The 20,947-nt window shown below is 44.4% G+C and overlaps 1 protein-coding gene and 1 pseudogene across 1 annotated transcript in view; both read left to right on the forward strand.

Moving 5' to 3' along the window:
* The window catches only part of LOC120914468, a 1,918-nt pseudogene extending 930 nt beyond the window's left edge, over nt 1-988 (forward strand).
* A 5,229-nt stretch (nt 989-6,217) lies between these two features.
* The window catches only part of RAB14 (RAB14, member RAS oncogene family), a 50,742-nt gene continuing 36,012 nt past the window's right edge, over nt 6,218-20,947 (forward strand). The window contains exon 1 of the mRNA XM_040324043.1: nt 6,218-6,393. The gene's annotated coding sequence lies outside the window, so the exon portion shown is untranslated. The remainder of the gene's footprint in view (nt 6,394-20,947) is intronic.

Consider the following 20,947-nt stretch of genomic DNA (forward strand, 5'->3'; position numbering starts at 1 on the left):
AAGAAGAAGAAGAAGAAGAAGAAGAAGAAGAAGAAGAAGAAGAAAGAAGGAGAAGAAGAAGAAGAAGAAGAAGAAAGAAGGAGAAGAAGAAGAAGAAGAAGAAGAAAGAAGGAGAAGAAGAAGAAGAAGAAGAAGAAAGAAGGAGAAGAAGAAGAAGAAGAAGAAGAAAGAAGAAGAAGAAGAAGAAGAAGAAGAAGAGAAGAAGAAGAAGAAGAAAGAAGAAGAAGGAGAAAGAAGAAGAAGAAGGAGAAGGAGAAAGAAGAAGAAGAAGAAGAAGAAGAAGAAGAAGAAGAAGAAGAAGAAGAAGAAGAAGAAGAAGAAGAAGAAGAAGAAGAAGAAGAAGAAGAAGAAGAGAAGAAGAAGAAGAAGAAGAAGAAGAAGAAGAAGAAGAAGAAGAAGAAGAAGAAGAAGAAGAAGAAGAAGAAGAAGAAGAAGAAGAAGAAGAAGAAGAAGAAGAAGAAGAAGAAGAAGAAGAAGAAGAAGAAGAAGAAGAAGAAGAAGAAGAAGAAGAAGAAGAAGAAGAAGAAGAAGAAGAAGAAGAAGAAGAAGAAGAAGAAGAAGAAGAAGAAGAAGAAGAAGAAGAAGAAGAAGAAGAAGAAGAAGAAGAAGAAGAAGAAGAAGAAGAAGAAGAAGAAGAAGAAGAAGAAGAAGAAGAAGAAGAAGAAGAAGAAGAAGAAGAAGAAGAAGAAGAAGAAGAAGAAGAAGAAGAAGAAGAAGAAGAAGAAGAAGAAGAAGAAAGAAGAAGAAGAAGAAGAAGAAGAAGAAGAAGAAGAAGAAGAAGAAGAAGAAGAAGAAGAAGAAGAAGAAGAAGAAGAAGAAGAAGAAGAAGAAGAAGAAGAAGAAGAAGAAGAAGAAAGAAGAAGAAGAAGAAGAAGAAGAAGAAGAAGAAGAAGAAGAAGAAGAAGAAGAAGAAGAAGAAGAAGAAGAAGAAGAAGAAGAAGAAGAAGAAGAAAAGAAGAAGAAGAAGAAGAAGAAGAAGAAGAAGAAGAAGAAGAAGAAGAAGAAGAAGAAGAAGAAGAAGAAGAAGAAGAAGAAGAAGAAGAAGAAGAAGAAGAAGAAGAAGAAGAAGAAGAAGAAGAAGAAGAAGAAGAAGAAGAAGAAGAAGAAGAAGAAGAAGAAGAAGAAGAAGAAGAAGAAGAAGAAGAAGAAGAAGAAGAAGAAGAAGAAGAAGAAGAAGAAGAAGAAGAAGAAGAAGAAGAAGAAGAAGAAGAAGAAGAAGAAGAAGAAGAAGAAGAAGAAGAAGAAGAAGAAGAAGAAGAAGAAGAAGAAGAAGAAGAAGAAGAAGAAGAAGAAGAAGAAGAAGAAGAAGAAGAAGAAGAAGAAGAAGAAGAAGAAGAAGAAGAAGAAGAAGAAGAAGAAGAAGAAGAAGAAGAAGAAGAAGAAGAAGAAGAAGAAGAAGAGAAGAAGAAGAAGAAGAAGAAGAAGAAGAAGAAGAAGAAGAAGAAGAAGAAGAAGAAGAAGAAGAAGAAGAAGAAGAAGAAGAAGAAGAAGAAGAAGAAGAAGAAGAAGAAGAAGAAGAAGAAGAAGAAGAAGAAGAAGAAGAAGAAGAAGAAGAAGAAGAAGAAGAAGAAGAAGAAGAAGAAGAAGAAGAAGAAGAAGAAGAAGAAGAAGAAGAAGTAGAAGAAGAAGAAGAAGAAGAAGAAGAAGAAGAAGAAGAAGAAGAAGAAGAAGAAGAAGAAGAAGAAGAAGAAGAAGAAGAAGAAGAAGAAGAAGAAGAAGAAGAAGAAGAAGAAGAAGAAGAAGAAGAAGAAGAAGAAGAAGAAGAAGAAGAAGAAGAAGAAGAAGAAGAAGAAGAAGAAGAAGAAGAAGAAGAAGAAGAAGAAGAAGAAGAAGAAGAAGAAGAAGAAGAAGAAGAAGAAGAAGAAGAAGAAGAAGAAGAAGAAGAAGAAGAAGAAGAAGAAGAAGAAGAAGAAGAAGAAGAAGACCCCAGGTCTTTTATTATCCGATTGTGTATACTACGAAAAAAAACGTGCCCTGTGCCGCTAAAGTGTTCGGGTTTGGCTTGAAGAAAAGGTGGCAACCCTAGTTGGAGTGGGTAAACTGCCCCCGGACAGACCCCCTCTCACAAGCCTGGCAGGCGAAGTGTCACTTAGGATTTGCTGGGAGGAACAGATCTCTCTCACAGACCTGGCTCTAGGGCCTCTGCCACAGGCCAATTACTTTTAGGTGAGCTAGATGGATAGATTGAGCGAATCCTCCCAGTAGGTTTTTAGCATAGGTCACCGGATGACAACAGCACGTACCTGTCACCATTCCGGTCACCAGATCCCCGATTGGCTTGCTCAAGCCCTGTTGGACAACCTGCCTCCGGGTTCCCCTCAAGCCGACTCCCCAATCCAACGGCACCCAGCCTGGGATCCTTTCAATAGAACCGGGGACCCAGTAAGCCACTGGAGTCCCTTTTTACCTCAGGATGAGGGTTTATGTATTCTGGCCTGGTGGGCCTTGCTGGCGGGGGCCTAGGATGCGCACACCCTGAAGGTGGATGCCGCACCTGGAACCAGGACCCCGCGAAACTTGGTTAGCACATGACACCTGTCACAGATATCCCCTTCCCCAGCATGCCTTGCGAGGGAGAAACTTCTCTGATTGGCTGCTGGGGAAAGTTGCTCTGCCAGAACCGCTCTGGTGCCAACTGCTGGCCAGGGATGGTATTACATCCCTGGAGCACAGACCGACCCAGTGGACGTTTCTGGAGTGACAGAAGTGCCAATTTTAACAAATTCAAAATGGGAGCAAAGTAACTCTCCCATTCCCCACTAACTTTAGCGTAGTGCCCATACTGAAAGTAAGGGGGCGCTACATAAAGACGAAAACGTGCTTACAGCAAGTAGCGTGATTAAAAAAAATGTTTTAATCACTTGGTTGTGGTAAGCGGCTTTCCATTAGGTGGTGGTCTCTTCACAAGAAGTCAATCTCACGGTGGTGTTTGTTTATCCTGCTTGTGGGGTCCGCCTGATCCCTTAATCATCATTTGGGACTACATTATTATTATTATTATTATTTCTATTTACCCCCATTTAAGTTTTTATTTTGGGGTTCAGAGATTATTGAGTACTGGCATTTTGTTGCTGGTCCATTCCATTGGCGCAGTTTATCTTTTGTATTATGTTATTTATGTTTGTCACATTTTATTGCTGCCTTTGATTTTTATTGATGCTATTTTTTATTTGGTTAGCGCAGTCTTTTTTCCTATAATGTTTACATTTCAGTTTATTTCCACAGAAAAATAAAATCTGTAAACACTTGCATCCGATTCCATTTTTGTGGACATCACCGGATGTCATCTGTTCCGCTTTTGCAATTTTTAGGCAAGGAACATCTTTTTTTTATACGTTTTTTATCTATAAGGCCCCTCTGTGAAGTGGGATTGACTTGCTCAGCTGGGGATCTCTCCACCGATCCCTGCTGAGCGGGTGGATGACAGTCCCCTTCTCTTCTATGCAGAGCGGACACAGCCCACTCTCGTCTATGGGACAATTGGATGGAAACGAACCGCCTGTCCATTTCCATCTAAAGCGATCCTCCAGGTGGATAGGGAATAGGACCACCATCTGTCTGTTATTAGCGGACAGGATTGGATGGCAGCGGGTATCAATGGACATATGTCCGCTGACATCCACCGCTCCATAGAAGAGACTGGAGGGTCTGATCTGGTCCCCCCCGAAAAACTGGCAAACGAACCTGATTGGATCGCCGGTGTGAAAGAAGCCGTTAGGCCCCTTTTAACACTGGGGCGGTGGGGGCGTCGGCGGTAAAACGCTGCTATTTTAGCGGCGCTTTACCGTAATTTTTGCAGCGCTATTCGGCCGCTAGCGAACACTTTTAACCCCCGCTAGCGGCCGATAAAGAGTTAAAACCGCCCACAAAGTGCCGCTGCAGCGGCGCTGCCCATTGATTTCAATGGGCAGGGGTGCTTTAGGAGCAGTGTATTCACCGCTCCTACAATACCTCCAAGATGCTGCTAGCAGGACTTTTTTTACCACCCTGCTCGAGCTTTCACACTAGGGTGCCCAGGTGTCCCGGATTGCCCGGGACTATCCCTTAATTGACATCTGATCCCTCCTGTATTGATTTGTATTGTGACTGTACTGTCTTCCCTGATGTAAATCGATGCGCAAACTGTTGGCGCTATATAAATCCTGTATAATAATATAATAATAATAATCTCTGTCCCCGGTCTAGGGCACCTTCATTCCGGGACAATACAGTGTCCCGGAATGAAACTGACACTGGGAACATTCAGCAATTCAGGGGAAAGGGGCGGACCAAGCCGCCCTAGATCTGGCTCTGCCTCCACATCCACCTGACTATACTCGTGTTGACTGGTTGCTATAGCTGCCTGGCGTCTAACAACCAGTGACGTTACACGTCTGCAACCCCTACAACCCTCACCAACCTCCTCTCTCCTCCCACCCCCACCACTGCCACTGACCTCATCCTCCTAATGAAGGACTACAGGTCCCAGCATGAGCCCCTCAGAGCTGAGGATGTGACAAGCCCCCCCTGGGTGGGTCAATGTAGTGGACAGGTAGGTCAGTGTAGGGATCAGGTAGGTCAGTGTAGTGGACAGGTAGGTCAGTGTAGGGATTAGGTGGGTCAGTGTAGTGGACAGGTAGGTCAGTGTAGGGATCAGGTAGGTCAGTGTAGGGATCAGGTAGGTCAGTGTAGTGGACAGGTAGGTCAGTGTAGGGATCAGGTAGGTTAGTGTAGGGATCAGGTAGGTCAGTGTAGTGGACAGGTAGGTCAGTGTAGGGATCAGGTAGGTCAGTGTAGGGATCAGGCAGGTCAGTGTAGGGATTAGGTGGGTCAGTGTAGTGGACAGGTAGGTCAGTGTAGGGATTAGGTAGGTCAGTGTAGTGGACAGGTAGGTCAGTGTAGTGGACAGGTAGGTCAGTGTAGGGATCAGGTAGGTCAGTGTAGTGGACAGGTAGGTCAGTGTAGGGATCAGGTAGGTCAGTGTAGGGATCAGGTAGGTCAGTGTAGGGATCAGGTAGGTCAGTGTAGTGGACAGGTAGGTCAGTGTAGGGATCAGGTAGGTCAGTGTAGGGATTAGGTAGGTCAGTGTAGGGATCAGGTAGGTCAGTGTAGTGGACAGGTAGGTCAGTGTAGGGATTAAGTAGGTCAGTGTAGGGATTAGGTAGGTCAGTGTAGTGGACAGGTACGTCAGTGTAGGGATCAGGTAGGTCAGTGTAGGGATCAGGTAGGTCAGTGTAGGGATCAGGTAGGTCAGTGTAGGGATCAGGTAGGTCAGTGTATGTCCAGTTTTTCTCCAGATCCCTCAGGTTATTTGTATTCCCTTTGTAGTATAAAGTGTGGGGTTTTATATACAACTATAGTGCCTTGGCTATAAAAAGCATTTGATTCATGTATGTTAGCCCAACATTATAAGAACAATTACACTCTGTGACCCTAAGTGGTCACTTGTAATGTTGGGCTAACATACGTGAAACAAATGTTAAAATAGGTAAGGGGCGGGGCCACCCAGCCATGTCACATGGTGGCACTGCCCCCTTGTGATGTCACCGACCGATGCATGCTGAGGGGTGTCCCTGAATGTCAGTTTGAAAATGTGGTCACCCTATTTCATACTGGAGTGAATGGAGCCGCCCTTTCAGGGCGCTATTTTTAGCGTTATATTGCCTGCAAAGCGCCTCAGTATGAAAGGGATCTAATAGTTTCTTCAATAACTGCAGAAAATAAAACACCAATAAAAGGAAGATGTAAAAACGTCCCAGAAGACGGATGTGCGGACCATTGAATGGACCTGAAGCAGCATTCATCCGTTGTTTTTCTGAGCACAAAACGTGACTGAACTGACAATGTGTGGAAGGAGCTGCAGGTCACTGACAGAAGGATGAGGAAGGATACTCTCAGCACTGAGGGCTCCACCTTTACAGGACAGCTGTTCTGTCAAAACAGCCAACCTGTCCTCCAGGAGAGTAGCACTTCCTGTCCTCACCTCTCCCGAGTCCCCGCCCACCCTGTCATGTCATCCCCCCACAAACAGGAGTAGCTACACCATGACAGGAGGCGGTTCACCTACGGCAACACAACTCCTAACAACCAATCAGCTAACTGTTCGTGCTTTAGCCACGCCCCGGTGAAAGGAGAGGCGGGGCGGATTGGTTGCCGAGGAAATGCGCACAGCCAAGGTTCCGCTCTTTCTTTTCTCCTGCTCACGTGACTTTGTGCCCGCGCCCCAGGTCCCTCCCGTTGCGGTTAGCGCTCGTCTCCGTCGGCTCCGCCCGCACCTCTGAGTCGCTGGGAGCGCGCAGGGAAACCCCGTGCAAGCGCCGCCGCCATCTTGGAGAGAGAGAGAGAGCGGAACCCCCGACACCCGCCGCACACACCCGGCCAGAGGAGGAAGAGAAGGGGGCATCTCTCCGACAGGTGAGGCACGCCCGGTACACCCGAATCTCAACTGGTTTACTCCGTATACGCTCGGGCCCGGGTCACTGTGTACAGCCAGCAGCATCCGGGTCGTTGCAGTCACAATTGAGCCCTGACACCCGCCTATGCCCCCTCCCCCGGCCCATGTCATTCGCCTCATATCTGCCTCATATCTGCCCCCCGTATTGTCGGTGTCATCCCTCCCTAGTGGGCCCTGTCACTTCCAACTTCCTCCCCCCCCCCCCTCCCCGTGGGCCCTGTCACTCCCAATGGTAAACCCCGGGTTAGTATAGCCCTGTCACCTCGCCTCCCAGGGTACATCCCGGGTTGGTACAGCCCTGCCCCCCCCCGGGTCCTTTCCGGATTGGTACAGCCCTGTCACCCCCTCCCCGGGTACATCCTGGATTGGTACAGCCCTGTCACCCCCCCCCCCCCGGGTACATCCCGGATTGGTACAGCCCTGTCACCCCCCCCCCCCCCCCCCCGGGTACATCCCGGATTGGTACAGCCCTGTCACCCCCCCCCCTGGGTACATCCCGGATTGGTACAGCCCTGTCACCCCCCCCCTGGGTACATCCCGGATTGGTACAGCCCTGTCACCCCCCCCCCTGGGTACATCCCGGATTGGTACAGCCCTGTCACCCCCCCCCCCCCCCCCCTGGGTACATCCCGGATTGGTACAGCCCTGTCACCCCCCTGGGTACATCCGGGATTGGTACAGCCCTGTCACCCCCCCCCCGATACATCCGGGATTGGTACAGCCCTGTCACCCCCCCCCCCCCTTCCAGGTACTTCCCGGATTGGTACAGCCCTGTCACCCCTCTGGGTACATCCCGGATTGGTACAGCCCTGTCACCCCCCCCCCCCCCCAGGTACTTCCCGGATCGGTACAGCCCTGCCACCCCCCCCCCCCTGCGTACAACCCGGACTGGTACAGCCCTGTTGCCTCCAGCACTCGGTGTAGTCCCTGTTTTTTACCCTCCTCCATATTACGAGGGGGAGGGTTACACCAAATTGTTACCCAACCTCCTGTCCAGGACCCCCAATCTACCCCAGAATGCCTATTCTGTGTCACTACAGACCTGCCCCCTGTGTCTGGAGGCTTCTGCTAGACCTGGACCCCAAATACGCCCCCCTTTCCATCCTGTCCCTCTTGTGTGGCCTGACACACCTATTGTAGGTGAAATACTCCTCCTGTGTGCTATGACCCCCAGGGACACATACACCCCTCATATGTGACACTGACCCACAGGACCACCTACCATAACTTGTCCAGGCATGGACTCCACTAGACCTATGAAGGCATGCTGTGGTATTTGGCACCAAGCTGTCACTAGCAGATGCTCCAAGTCTTGTAAATTGTGAGGTGGGTCCTCCATGGATTGGACTTGTTCTTTCAACACATTCCACAGATACTTGATTGTATTGAGGTCTGGAAAATTTGGAGGCCAAGCCAACACCTCAAACCATTCTTGCACTCCTCTTCCTATGGCTTTGTGGTCCAAAGGTGATGCTCACAAGCCTGTTGTAGGTGCTTTTGGCTGTGGACACGGGTCAGCATGGGCACCCTGACTGGTCTTTGGCTAGGCAGCCTCGTACACAAGAAACTGTGATGCACTGTGTTCCGACACCTTCCTATCAGAACCAGCATACATTCTCTCACAAATTTGAGCTACATTAGCTCTTTTATTGGATTGCACTATGCTGGCCAGCCTTTGCCCCAACACCCCCCCTTTTGAGGCTCACCTGCCCCTTGTCCTGTCTCCAGTTTCCTTCCTTGGACCATTATTGGTAGGTCGTGACCACCGTAGACCAGGAACATCCAACAACAGCTGAATTGTTTGGTGTTGCTCTTACCCAGTCGTCTAGCCAATACAAACTGTCCCTTGTCAAAGTCCCTGAAATCCTTACACTTGCTCATTTTTTTTTCTGCTTTTCAACACCTAAACCTCAGGGACAACATGCTCACTTGCTGCCTAATATATGCCGCCCACTTTCAGGTGCCAATGTACTGAGATAATCAATGTTTTTCACTTTATATGCCAGTGATAATGTTATGGATGATTGGGGTGTGGTACTCCCCACATATGACCCCCCCCCCTCTCTTTTACTTCTAGGGCTGTGCTCGTGTACACCAATATACACACACTCTTCACATATTACACCCACCTAGGGTTCTATAAGGATAACCTAGGGTCACATATATACCTGATATGTCAGAATGTACCGGCTCCAGAGGATGTTTATGGCTATTCTCAGGTCACATATCACAGTAAACTGCCCTGGCCTAGAGTCCTTTATGACTGTCCTAGTGTCACACACATAACTCACCCTACCTTGGTGTCACATGTACTACCCCTCACATAACACACTGATGCTTCCCCACAGGTCACACTGAGGGGGTTTCTGTATGGGGGACCCTATTATAAACCACCACTAATCGCATTGAACCTCATGTTTCCATATTCGTAACCCTGGTGTCACATATAAACCCCCTACATATCACGCTGTCCTCCTGGTGACACCCTAAAATCATTCCCTCTTATCACTCTGGCCTGGTCTTTTTTCCATTGTGTGTAGACCCAGGACGACACGTTGCATCACCCGACAGCGGCAGGAGTCGCACCTTTCTGCCCTTCCTCTTTTGTTATTGCGTCTGCATCTGGCATCTGGCAGACAAGTAGTTAAAGCCTTCCATCATGTGATCCTTTGGTCCGAGGTTGTCTCTAGAACCCCCCCTCCCCCCAAGTTGTGTGTGCTGAGGCGGGGGGGGGGGGGGGGCTGTTCCCAGCAGGAGGATGCACATTCCGGAAGTGCGATCTTCTTGTTTATCCTCCAGTTTTACTAATGGAGCCGTCTCCACATTTATTTACCTCCAGGCCAGGAGTGTGTGAGATCGCCCTACGTCGGTGCGCTTGTTAACCCCTTTCTGGTTGACAGAAGGACAAAGCAAATGCAGTCTTTCCAGTGAGAAGTATGCAATTCTGACTGAGCCCTCTGGGCCAAATGTGATTGTTCTTTTATCATGGCCTGGAGATTTCAGACTATGTGAAGCTGGGCATTGCAGCAAATGGAGGTTTTCTGTCAATCAGTGCCGGAGTCGGTTCAGTGTGTCTTCTCAATCGGGGGATTTAACTTATTGATTTTTCACCGTGCATGGCTGTAGTTTTAAGGGTTAGATGATGTGCTCATTGTGTGATTGTTCATTGAAATTGCTTGGTTTACACAAATGTCCCTTTCTGGCATTGTCTGCAGTTTGTTGGGTATGATGAGGCTGATGTGGCACACGTGTGACAAAACCCATAATGGGTTAGCTTACCACTTATGTACATAGTCATACACTGTATAGGGTGAATGCTTGTGCCAAGTATGTGCAGTGTAGGTAGCCATGTTATGTGCTTACATTGGTAGTATTTATTTCTCGGGGTACCTGATGCCCTTATCTTGGACACTGTCATGTACCCATATACCACATTTTTTTTCCCCTCACAAGAAACCATATACCACATTTTTATACAGTGCTTGCACATTACCATATCCTAGTGTAGGCATACAATGATCTCTGCTGAGGTGTGTATGGCCTATGGGAAGGGCAGGTGATCCTTCACTGCCTAAAATAACCGGTCATGTTTATTGCATTTTGGTTGATTACTCAGTGCACTCATCACTCTCCTCCATTGTTTACCCAACATACAGTGGGTGTGATTTAAGGGAATCCGGTACTAAGAGGATATGGAGGCTGACCAGGTGCCTGGCTGTCATGGTACTTAAGGCCTCATTCACACTGAAGGTGGGTTTGAAATTACGCAAATTCAGCTGAATTTGACATGTCAAATCGCACAAATGTGATAGGGGGCTAAAGGCTTTACTGCTTCTGAGTTGGACACAAAGTAAACATGCAATTCATACTTCACTTGATGCATGCTTGTTCCTGGTCAGTAAAGTGATTAGGATGGTAAGCACTAAACCGTGCCAGGCCCTTCATTCTTCTGAAGTAACTTCCCTTATACACCTGTGCTCTACACCAGGGGTGCCCAACCTGCAACCCAACACAACATCGTAAACTTACTTTTTTTTTTTTTTTTATATCTTTTGTAAAAATGTTTTTATACTTGGTGACTGAAGAAAAATTTGTCGGTGCCTCTTTACTTGCCATTCATAAGTTCTATCTTCCCACTCTTCACAATTATGCCTCATCAGTTTCCAGCAGCACCTATATTTGTGAGCAACTATTTTTCTAGGATGAAGCACACAGAGGGCAAAATTAAGCAACTTAGTAATTCATTGAGAATTACTACTACATCCAACCAGATATTAAAGTAGCTGTAAACGTAGTTGCACTACTTTTGCCTACAATAAGGCTTACCTGTAGGTACTTGTAAATATCTCCCAAGCCTGCATGGTTTGGGAGATATTTACCACATACGCTTGCGCCGACATCGACGCATGTGCACAGAAGAAACGGCCTATTTGTGCCATTTCTTCAGGGCCGTTGCCGTGATACGCGGCGCATGCACGAGAGTGACATCATTGCGGCTCTGGCCATTCACAGTGCTGGAGTCAGCGAACCCAGAAAAAACTGTGTGAGACATGTCGCCGGTCTCAGCGGTGTGCGGGGACAACTGCAACAGCTTGGATCTAAGGTAAGTATTTTGTAATGAGCTAGTATGCGATTTGTCTTGCAGATTTATTATTTTTTTCGGTTTACAACCACTCTAATGCGTTTATCAAAAACAGTGGCAACTATCGCACTAGTTTTGTTTTCCTCTTTTATAATAAAACTTTTTTTGGAATATTTTTTTATTACTCGGGTATGTTATTTATATCAGCGATTTAACTTGTGATCTCTCCGATTTTATAATTTTTTTTCTGCTCGTCGGCTATTCTTCTTCTTAGTGTATTTAATGTGTGGTCCAAGATGCTTCCTCTTCTTTCAATGTGGCCCAGGAAGGACACATTGAAGGTTGGACACCCCTGCTCAACACTGATAATGTAGTGTGTGCCAGTTAGGCAAGGAAGGGTGACGTGGCCAGCCACTGCTGCTAAAACCAGCTGCTGACAGAGCGTATGTTTTATTACTCATCCAGTTCAATAATTGTATATTCAGTCCAGTATACAGGCAGTCCCTGAACATTCGATTTACAAACAACTCCTACTTACAAACGGAGGGAGACAACAGGAAGTGAGAGGAAATCTACCCCTAGGAAGAGAAATTCACTCCTGTAAGAGTTATCATGGGAACAAAGTGTCTCCACTGAGCCTTTATCACCAATTCTTGTTTCCATGACAACTCAACATTTTCTAAATCCAATTGTTACAAGCACATGAAGTGAAGTGACATCTTCTGACCAGGGACACAAACAGCAAAACAAATGTTACCAGTGTGTTAATCCTTCCCTATGCGATGCAAAAAACATACGTTTTTGGGCCGGAGTTTACACTTAACAAATGTACCTGTTCCCACATGCAAATTCAACTGAGGGACCTACAGAATCTACCTGGTTTGTAACCCAGGGACTTCCTGTACGATATCCCTCAATTATAGGCCCAGATGAAGGGCTCAGTGACAAACACTTTGTCTCTCTGGACTAAATCTGTATTTTGATGGTGAAGTTTCTGGTGCAGTGTGTAAATGTGTGGTTTCCTTCAGTCACAATCCATAGGGACAGTGGAGATCCTTTGGTGAGAAGCTCCCTACCATAATCCAGATAACCCTTTCTACATGCCACTAAAACGGCTAAGATAAAAGGATATCACTAAGGTTTACATTTTCTATTCAGTTTTTTTCCATGACTGGTCACTGTGGCATGGTCCAGCTGTACAGTAATAACCAGTGCCAAGATTGTAGAAGTAAATGTAGTGATACAAGCAGTGCTGTCATTTCATTCTGTTATCTGTCTTGGACGACACAGCAGATTGCCGCTAGCCATACTGGTGGAGGAATGCTGGTAGAAGGGTCACTATTGTACCTATAGACCAGGGGTCTCCAAACTTTCTAAACAAAGGGCCAGTTCACCGTCCTTCAGACTTTAGGGGGACCAGACTAGGGCCATTGCGAGCAAAAAATGTCCAGTGGGAGTAAATAATACCATATCTTTGGTGAAAGTGGAAGGACTAGTGCCCCATTGTTGGTGTTAATGGAAATAATTAATGGTGTCAGTTGGTGGAATAGTGCCCCATTGGTGTCAGCAACAAGAATTATGCCCCATTGAAATTGGATGGAATAGTGCCCCAAGGGCCGCATTAAGACAAGCAAAGGGCCACATCCGGCCCCAGGGCCGCAGTTTGGAGATCCCTGCTATCGACTATGACAGCTAGTGCTGCCTTCTTTGAAGTGCCTCAGTTGCTGGTGAAAGCAGGTGTTCCTCCTTCTCATTGGCTGCCAGATACTAGATTGTACTGACTGCTTCCTGAATTCATTATTTTCTGAGTTGCCCATTTAGAACAATTCTGTAGGTCAGGAGCTCTGATTTCACTTTCTGCATGCTTGTTCCAGGTCTGTGTTTCAGAAATACTCAACCCTTTCACTGCAATGTTTCCCCTTAATTTTGCAAATACCGTATATACTAGAGTATAAGCCGAGTTTTTCAGCACATTTTTTATTTGTTTTTGTGCTGAAAATGCCCCCTTTGGCTTGTGCTCGAGTCACCTTTTTGCGCCTGATCTCCCGGACTTTGGGGACCCGGTACTGGCCGGCCGTAAGGTCCCCTGGACCTCAAACTTAGAGCTGGGAAGCACTGATTTTTCAAAGCCGGGCACCCCTTCCATAGACTCCCGTGTTAAACGTCAGTCTAGGCAGGGACACAGTGAGGCATGCAGATGGACACCCTAGGCTTATACTTGAGTCAATACGTTTTCCCATTTTTTTGTGGTAAAATTAGGTGCCTCGGCTTATACTCGAGTATATTCAGTATGTTTGAATGCACATTTTTACATAGAATTATGTAAAAATCCCCCCCGCTAGCGGCTGAAGAAAGGGTTAAATGCGCCTGAAAAGCGTCACTGCCGAACCGCTTTGCAGGTGCTTCTGCAGCGCTGCCCATTGATTTTAATGGACAGGGCTGTGGTGGAGCGGTTTATTCCACCCTAAAGATGCTGCTTTCAGGACTTTTTCTAACGTCCTGCAAGCGCACCACTCCAGTGTGAAAGCACTCAGGCTTTCACACTGGGGCTGCAGGGGGGGGGGGGCGCGCTTTACATGCGCTATTTTTAGCCCTTTAGCGCCTGAAAAACGTCTCCAGTGTGAAAGGGGTCTTAGAGGGGAGGCAAGTGTATAGTAATTTTAGTTCCGCGTTAACACCTAAAGGGGTGTTTACAATGGTCAGTTGTTGTGTCTTTTTTTTTTTTACGGATATGTTATACTTGCCTGCTCTGTGCAATGGTTTTGTACTGAGCAGTCTCTTCTGAGGTCCCCCGCCGGCACTCTCAGCTTCTCCTGTTCTTTGTGTGCCACCATAGAAAACCACTTCCTATGGTGGTACGTGTGTGTCAATAGACGCACAAAGTGCGGCTCGGGCCCCACCCCCACTTCCTTGTCACTGAAATTGATTGACAGCAGCTGAAGCCCATACCTCCTGCTGCTCTCAGAGTACAGTGAGGAGGGAGAGAGCGCTGTACTGCTGCTTCTGGGCACAGTTCTGGATCTAAATTGGGCTTGGTTATGTATTTTTTCCTTTAAAAAAAAAAAAAAAACCTTGACAAACGCCATATTTTTACAGTTTACATGTCAGGCAGGCTTGCTGCTAAGGCTTCATTTCCACGGACGTTTTTACAGCCACTTTTCTTTTTTTTTTCAAATCTTTTTATTGGATTTTATAATTTACAAATACAGTGCAATATAACAATTTCTATGTTCGCATTCATATACAGTTACAATGAGCAGTGAGTTACTAATCAATGTATACATATAGGAAAACTAAAATCCCAACAGTATCGGGAACAACAAACCGGGATGACATTGGAAAATTAAATAAATAATATAAAAAAAAAAAGGGGATTGGATATTAAGGGGATGGTAACAAATGATGCCTTCATATATAAGGATTGAAGAGTAGGAACTAAATGATTGAGAAGATGATTCCCTGCAGAAGTAGATCACTATATTAAAACTTCTTCATTCAACTTAAGAGATCAGTTGAATAGAGAGAAATGGGTAAGGTAACTATTCAACATCCGTTGTTTAATAAAGTCCCAAATTCATTAGATTTCGCAAAATGCAACCAGCATGCCCATTTCCCGTAAAACTTGTTTGAGGTGTCAGACGATTGATGGATTAAATCTTCCATATTTGCTATATGTTGGACTTTCCGTAGCCACTCAGGTATAGATGGTGGTGAGGGTTGTAACCATTTAGCAGGGATACATAGTTTAGCAGCATTGATGAGATGCAGGACTATTGAATCTTTGTAAACTGAGTTTGGCAGGGATGAATGATGTAGTAAATATTGTGGGGCAGAATGGTCTGGAGTATAAGTCGTGATTTTACATATTAGGTCATGTACCTTATCCCAGAAGGGTGTAATATCTCTACATTCCCACCATATATGGAGTAGCGTTCCTTCAGCAGACTTACAACGCCAGCACAGAGGGGATACGGTTGGGTTGAATTTATTAACAATATGGGGGGTCCTGTACCACCTTGAGTATAACTTGTATCCATTTTCCTGGGTAAGTACATTTAAGGAACCCTTGTGTAACCTGCGAAAGACAGTTCCCCATTGATCTTTTGAGAGCGAGATATTTAGTTCTTTTTCCCACTTCAGATTCGTGTAGTCTGATTTTAAATCAAAATCAGAGAAAAACATAGCGTGTAATGTTGAAATTAGATGTTTTTGAGGAGATTTCCTAAAGCATAGGTTTTCAAATGGGGTTTTTGATCTGTGCCAGTTATAGCTTGAATTGGGTTTAGTCACGAAACTTGTAATAATGTCATAGTCAGGCCGGGACATGTTAGTATCCGGGTAGTCAGCGATGAATGTGTCATAGGAGATAATGGCACCTTGTTTGAAAAGCGTGTTGATTTTCAATAAGTCTGTTAAATGTGGATCAGCAAGTGCGGTATCATACATCTCCAGTTTTATTTCTGGGTTAAAGATTAAAGGGGTCATGGGGCCATATATGGACGAAATATTATATTTTTTGCTGAGGCATTTAAAAATACGCAGTGTATTACCAGTGACAGGATGAGAGTTGACCTTTCGATTGATTTTGGCGGGATGAATCCATGGTAAGTGTGTTAAAGGTATATGGCATGTATGTGAGGAATTTTCGAGATTCACCCAGTCCTTAATATGACCATGTAAATGCCAATCTGAGATACGGGTCAAATGACAGGCCCAATAATATTTTTGCAAGTCAGGTAATCCTATTCCACCCAATAGCTTAGGGGTTATGAGTTTTTCCCACTGTATTCTAGGCTGCCTCTCGTTCCATATAAATTTCAGGCACAATCGCCTGAAATTCTTAAAAAAAGTGCACGGAATCCTGACTGGTATTGTCTGCAACAGATACAAAAACCTCGGGAGCACGTTCATTTTTATAATGTCCGCTCTCCCGAACCATGAGAAAAAATTTGAACCCCATTTAAGGAGATCATTCTTGACTGTATTGAATAGGGGTAAAAAGTTTTTGTTGTATAAGTCTTTTACATCGGGTGTTAATTTAATTCCTAGATATGTCAAGCACTCCTCTTCCCATCGAAAAGGGAAGTTTTGTTTGCAAAGTGAGATTGTAGAGACAGGTAAGGATATATTCATGGCAACAGACTTGGTGAAATTAATTTTCATATTAGAAATGTCGTGGAACATGGAAAGGTCCTTCAGCAAATTGGGGATCGTAATGATAGGGTTGGACAAAAACAAAAGGATGTCATCAGCAAAAGCCGCTAGCTTATATATCTTATCGTCAATAGCAATACCTTTAATATCCCCATTCGCTCTCAATTTACACAGGAATGGTTCTAATATCAATACAAAAATAATAGGTGACAGTGGACACCCCTGTCTCGTGCCATTCGACACAGAGAAAGCCTCCGACAGCCCGCCATTAACCTTAACTCTGGCTGTAGGGGACGAGTACAGAAAATGAATAAATTGAAGTAATTTTTCTTGCAATCCTATAGCCTTCAACGCTTCGTGCATGTAGTCCCAGGCTATTCTGTCGAAGGCTTTCTCTGCGTCGAGGGACAACAAGAAACCGGGTGATTTAGTGTTTCGTAGCCAATGCTGAATAAGTATTGCTTTCGTAGTATTATCCCTCGCCTCCCTGCCAGGCACGAATCCCACCTGGTCTAGAGAGATAAGGTCAGGAAGCAAGGGTAGTAAACGATTGGCAATGACTTTTGCATATAACTTTACATCTACATTGAGTAGCGAAATGGGCCTGTAGTTGGATACCAATGTTGTATCTTTATCATGTTTGGGGATTACAGTTATATGCGCCTCTAACAAATTTTTGTTTATATCTGGGGTAGCAGGAATGCAATTGAATGCTTTTAAGAAGTTGGGAATAATTATGTCCTGGAAAGTTTTGTAGTAATTTACAGTAATACCATCAGGCCCTGGGCATTTCCCCATATTAAGTTGTTTAAGAGCGGATAAAGTTTCAGGTAGATCTATAGGTTTTTCCAGTCCTTTGGCTACATCCATACTAATTGGTTTAGGACTATAGGATTTCAGAAAATCAGTAATTAGATCTATTCTACTAGGAGAATTTTTAGGAGGCGTTATGGAGGGTAGATTATATAGGTTTGAATAAAATTTTTGGAATTGGTCCGCTATATCAGTAGAATTGCTGTATGATTTCCCAGCAGAATCAGAGATGGAATAAATATCATTGCGTCTTTTCAGGGCTTTCGAATTAATAGTGTTAGCTAGTAGTTTACTGCTTTTGTTGCCAAATTCATAAAATACCTTTCGTGAGAAATTTAAATTGCGTTTTATTTTTTTTTCCAGCAACAAGAGCAGGTCTTCCCTGGCTATTAAAAGATCTGATAGAGTGTCTTTCGCTAGCGATTGTTTGTGTATTTTTTCCAGCCTATTGATCCGATCCGTAAGATCTTTAATGCAAGCTTGTCTCAGTTTATTCCTTCTAGCGGCTAGAGATATCAATTCCCCCCTAATGACGCATTTGTGAGCTAACCACACATTTAGAGGGTGCACTTCAGGAGTGTCGTTCTCAGTGAAGTAGTGGTTTATGTTTGAGTGTAGCAATTTGACATTATCAACGTCATTAAGTAAAGAATTATCAAGTCTCCATATTGGTGGGAGAGCAGGTTTGTTTTTGAAAGATAAGGACATAGTGATTGGATTGTGGTCCGAGATGATCATCGGTTCTATTGTGGCATCCAGAAGGGCATCTAAGCCTTTTTGAGCAATCAAAAGATAGTCTAATCTGGAATATGAGTTATGGGGAGTCGAGAAAAATGTAAAATCCTTACTATTAGGATGCAGAGTGCGCCATGTATCGTGTAGTGTCAATTTATGTAAGGATTTTTTAATCAGCCCGAGAGCTCTGTATGAGATTCTTGAAGTACCAGATGAAGTGTCTAGTAGGGGGTTAAGAGCTAAATTAAAGTCCCCCCCAACAATGAGCATGCCGGTTGCAAAAGATTCAAGAGTCTCTAATGTTTTCAAAAAGAATGGGGCATGTGACTGGTTGGGTGCGTAAATATTTGCAATTGTGATAGGTACATTGAATAGAGAGCCCCTAAGAAATAAAAATCTGCCTTCACTGTCAACACTAGAGTCCAATAGTTTGAAAGGACAATGCTTAGAAATTAAAATAGAGACTCCTCCAGTTTTGGAGTTTGGGTTAGTAGCGTTAAACATAGTAGGGAACCTTTTATCCTTAAATGTTGGCACGTTATCCGTCTTAAAATGGGTCTCTTGGAGCAGTATAATGTCTGCTTTTGATCTATGAAGTAATAACATTAATTTGGATCTTTTTTCGGGCACATTAAGGCCTTTCACATTTAGGGAATAAAATTTAACCTTCTGCACTAGGGTTGAAGAAATGTTATCCGATAGAGCCATCTTCTCAGATGTTCAAAGTTAATAAAGAATAAAGTACTGTAGTGGGGAGAGTATTCAGATAGTCACTGAATGATAATATCCAAAAAAAAAAAAAAAAAAAAAAAAATAGGAGAGGGGGGAAAGAAACTTGGAGAAGCTCACCAATTGAGAATGTTTTTAAAAAAAATGTAAATATTATGAATATGTAACAGGATAGGGTAACAGAAAACTAACAAGACACTACCCTTTAGGGAAGTGTAAATGAGAGAGACAAAGCAGACTCTTCCTGCCACAGACCCGGTTAAGGCGATGACAAGGAGTACTGCTGTGTGGGAGTTGGAATGAATCTGGACCAAGACAGACCCTAGGAACGTCAAACTACCCTCCGCTACAGACCTGCATTGCAGCATACGTGCATTCGTTAATAAAAAAAAAAAATACTGTGAAAAGAAAGATAGAGAAATATACCGGGACAAATACTGTCCAGCCTAAACTTTTATGAATAAAGCATAACAGTATTCAGCAATGTTATGGCACAGTGAAACTAGCGATTAGATTTGTTACATTGTAAAGACTCAACCAGTAAATATAAACATGGAATGTAAGGAGCAGAAAAGATACATTCTTGCCACAAAAATAACAAACAGGGATTATTGAGGTGCATGTATATTCCAAAGAGCATTTCATAACATGCTCATATATAGTAACTTTTAGAAAGACAAAATAAGAACGAGAGAGACTGAAGTAACTTCACTATTTTCTAGGAACTTGCTCCCAATATAGCTATAATAAATTAAGCTATCAGGATAATGTCAGTACAGACAATATAAATCAAAAATGTATCCTGTAGAGCTCAATACACTACGATTGGATGAATGTCCAATCAGGGTGTACAAAGCATGTCTCAAACTTGTAACAAAACATGCATTCGAACTTCAGAATGAATTTAAAAAAAAGTGGATAACAAGAGCTCAAAACTTATCTACCGTATTAATAAAAAAGATAGACAAACATATCATGAAGGTAATATCATAAGCGGCAAGTCTTCAGTATTCTCTTCTGGACTTTCTATTGCGCATAGAGCCTGGTGAACGTAGATCGGTGTGTTGATCCCTAGAAGAAGCAGAAGTTTTGTCTGCAGATAATGAGCGACGTCTTCTGAATCTGGTTGAAACTGTTTCCATTGCTTCTTCAGGAGTATTTTCTTTCCTGTTGGACTGGGATCTAAAGTCCGCGTACCAGTCTGGTACATCCATGTAGGGGATATCCATTGCGTTACAAAAGGGGCGCAGGTCTTCAGGTACCCTCAACAGTGCTGAATGACCCTGATTAGTCGCCAATAGACCGAAAGGAAACTTCCAACGATAAATGATATTCCTGCTGCGCAGTGCTTCTAGCAGGGGTCTCAGGTCTCTTCTATGTTGTAGCGTTATATATGACAAATCCTGATAGATCTGAATTAAAGTCCCCTCATACATGCATTTAGATCGGAGTTTTGCATTTCTTAAAATTTCTTCCTTGAGTTGAAAATCACATAGGCAACAAATGACATCTCTTGGTGGGTCAGTAGCCCTGCCTTTAGGTCTCAGGGCTCTATGTATGCGCTCCATTTTGATCGCTGTTATCGGCGGTCGGCCCAAAAGGTTGTTAAATATACCAGTAACAATTGAGGTAAGGTTATCATTGTCCACCGTTTCAGGGAGACCTCTAACCCTCAAATTATGGCGCCGATTTCGGTTCTCCAAGTCTTCAACTTGGCGGTGTAGGTCCCGTAGATGGAGTGTATGGTTATCCACTTTGCGGTTTATATGACGCATCACTGTGCCGTGTTGCGCAGTTGTTTTTTCTACCTCCACTACCCGCATTGTAACTGCGCGTACCTCTAAGCTCAACTCGGTAATGGCAGCAGTCAATGTGGCTTTTATGTCAGCTGCAATTAAGTGGAGGTCTCCCAGATTGGGTCTTTGTGTCAGATCGGTGGATGACCCAGGGTTGACAGCACCGATAAGTGGTGTAATACCCTCGGGGGTATTTAGAGTATGTACCAATCCCTTCGAGTTCTCCATCATTGCGGTCTATGTGTCCCCGCGTTAAAACGATAAGGGGCTACCGTTTAGTCAATTCTCTCCGGTTTTCGTCGGTAATTTCACAAAACGAGCCCGGGTATGTCCGGAGTCCCGGTATAGTCTCTGTGATAGCAAATTCAGCTTACCGGAGCGTTAGTCAGCTGATTTAGGTCTGTAGCAACGGGAGCTATCAAGCTAAGCGTCCATCTTCAGTCCCGGCTAGACCACGCCCCCTACAGCCACTTTTCTGAGATTTTTTTTTTTTGCAGCTTAAAAACAGCTCTCCATGTTAGTCTATATGGCCTCATGCCCACCATGACGTTTTTGAGCTGTAGATGGCTGAGCCGTTTTTAAGCAGCAAAAAAAAAACCCAGGACCAGTGCGTTCTGAAGCTCCAGCTATAGAGCTGTAAAAACGGCAGACGTTAAATGCTCAAAAACGCTAAAACGCTACCGCTGCGTTTTTGAGCTCCAGCTC

This window comes from Rana temporaria, chromosome 9 (assembly GCF_905171775.1).
Source record: "Rana temporaria chromosome 9, aRanTem1.1, whole genome shotgun sequence".
In the NCBI taxonomy this organism is placed as follows: domain Eukaryota; kingdom Metazoa; phylum Chordata; class Amphibia; order Anura; family Ranidae; genus Rana; species Rana temporaria.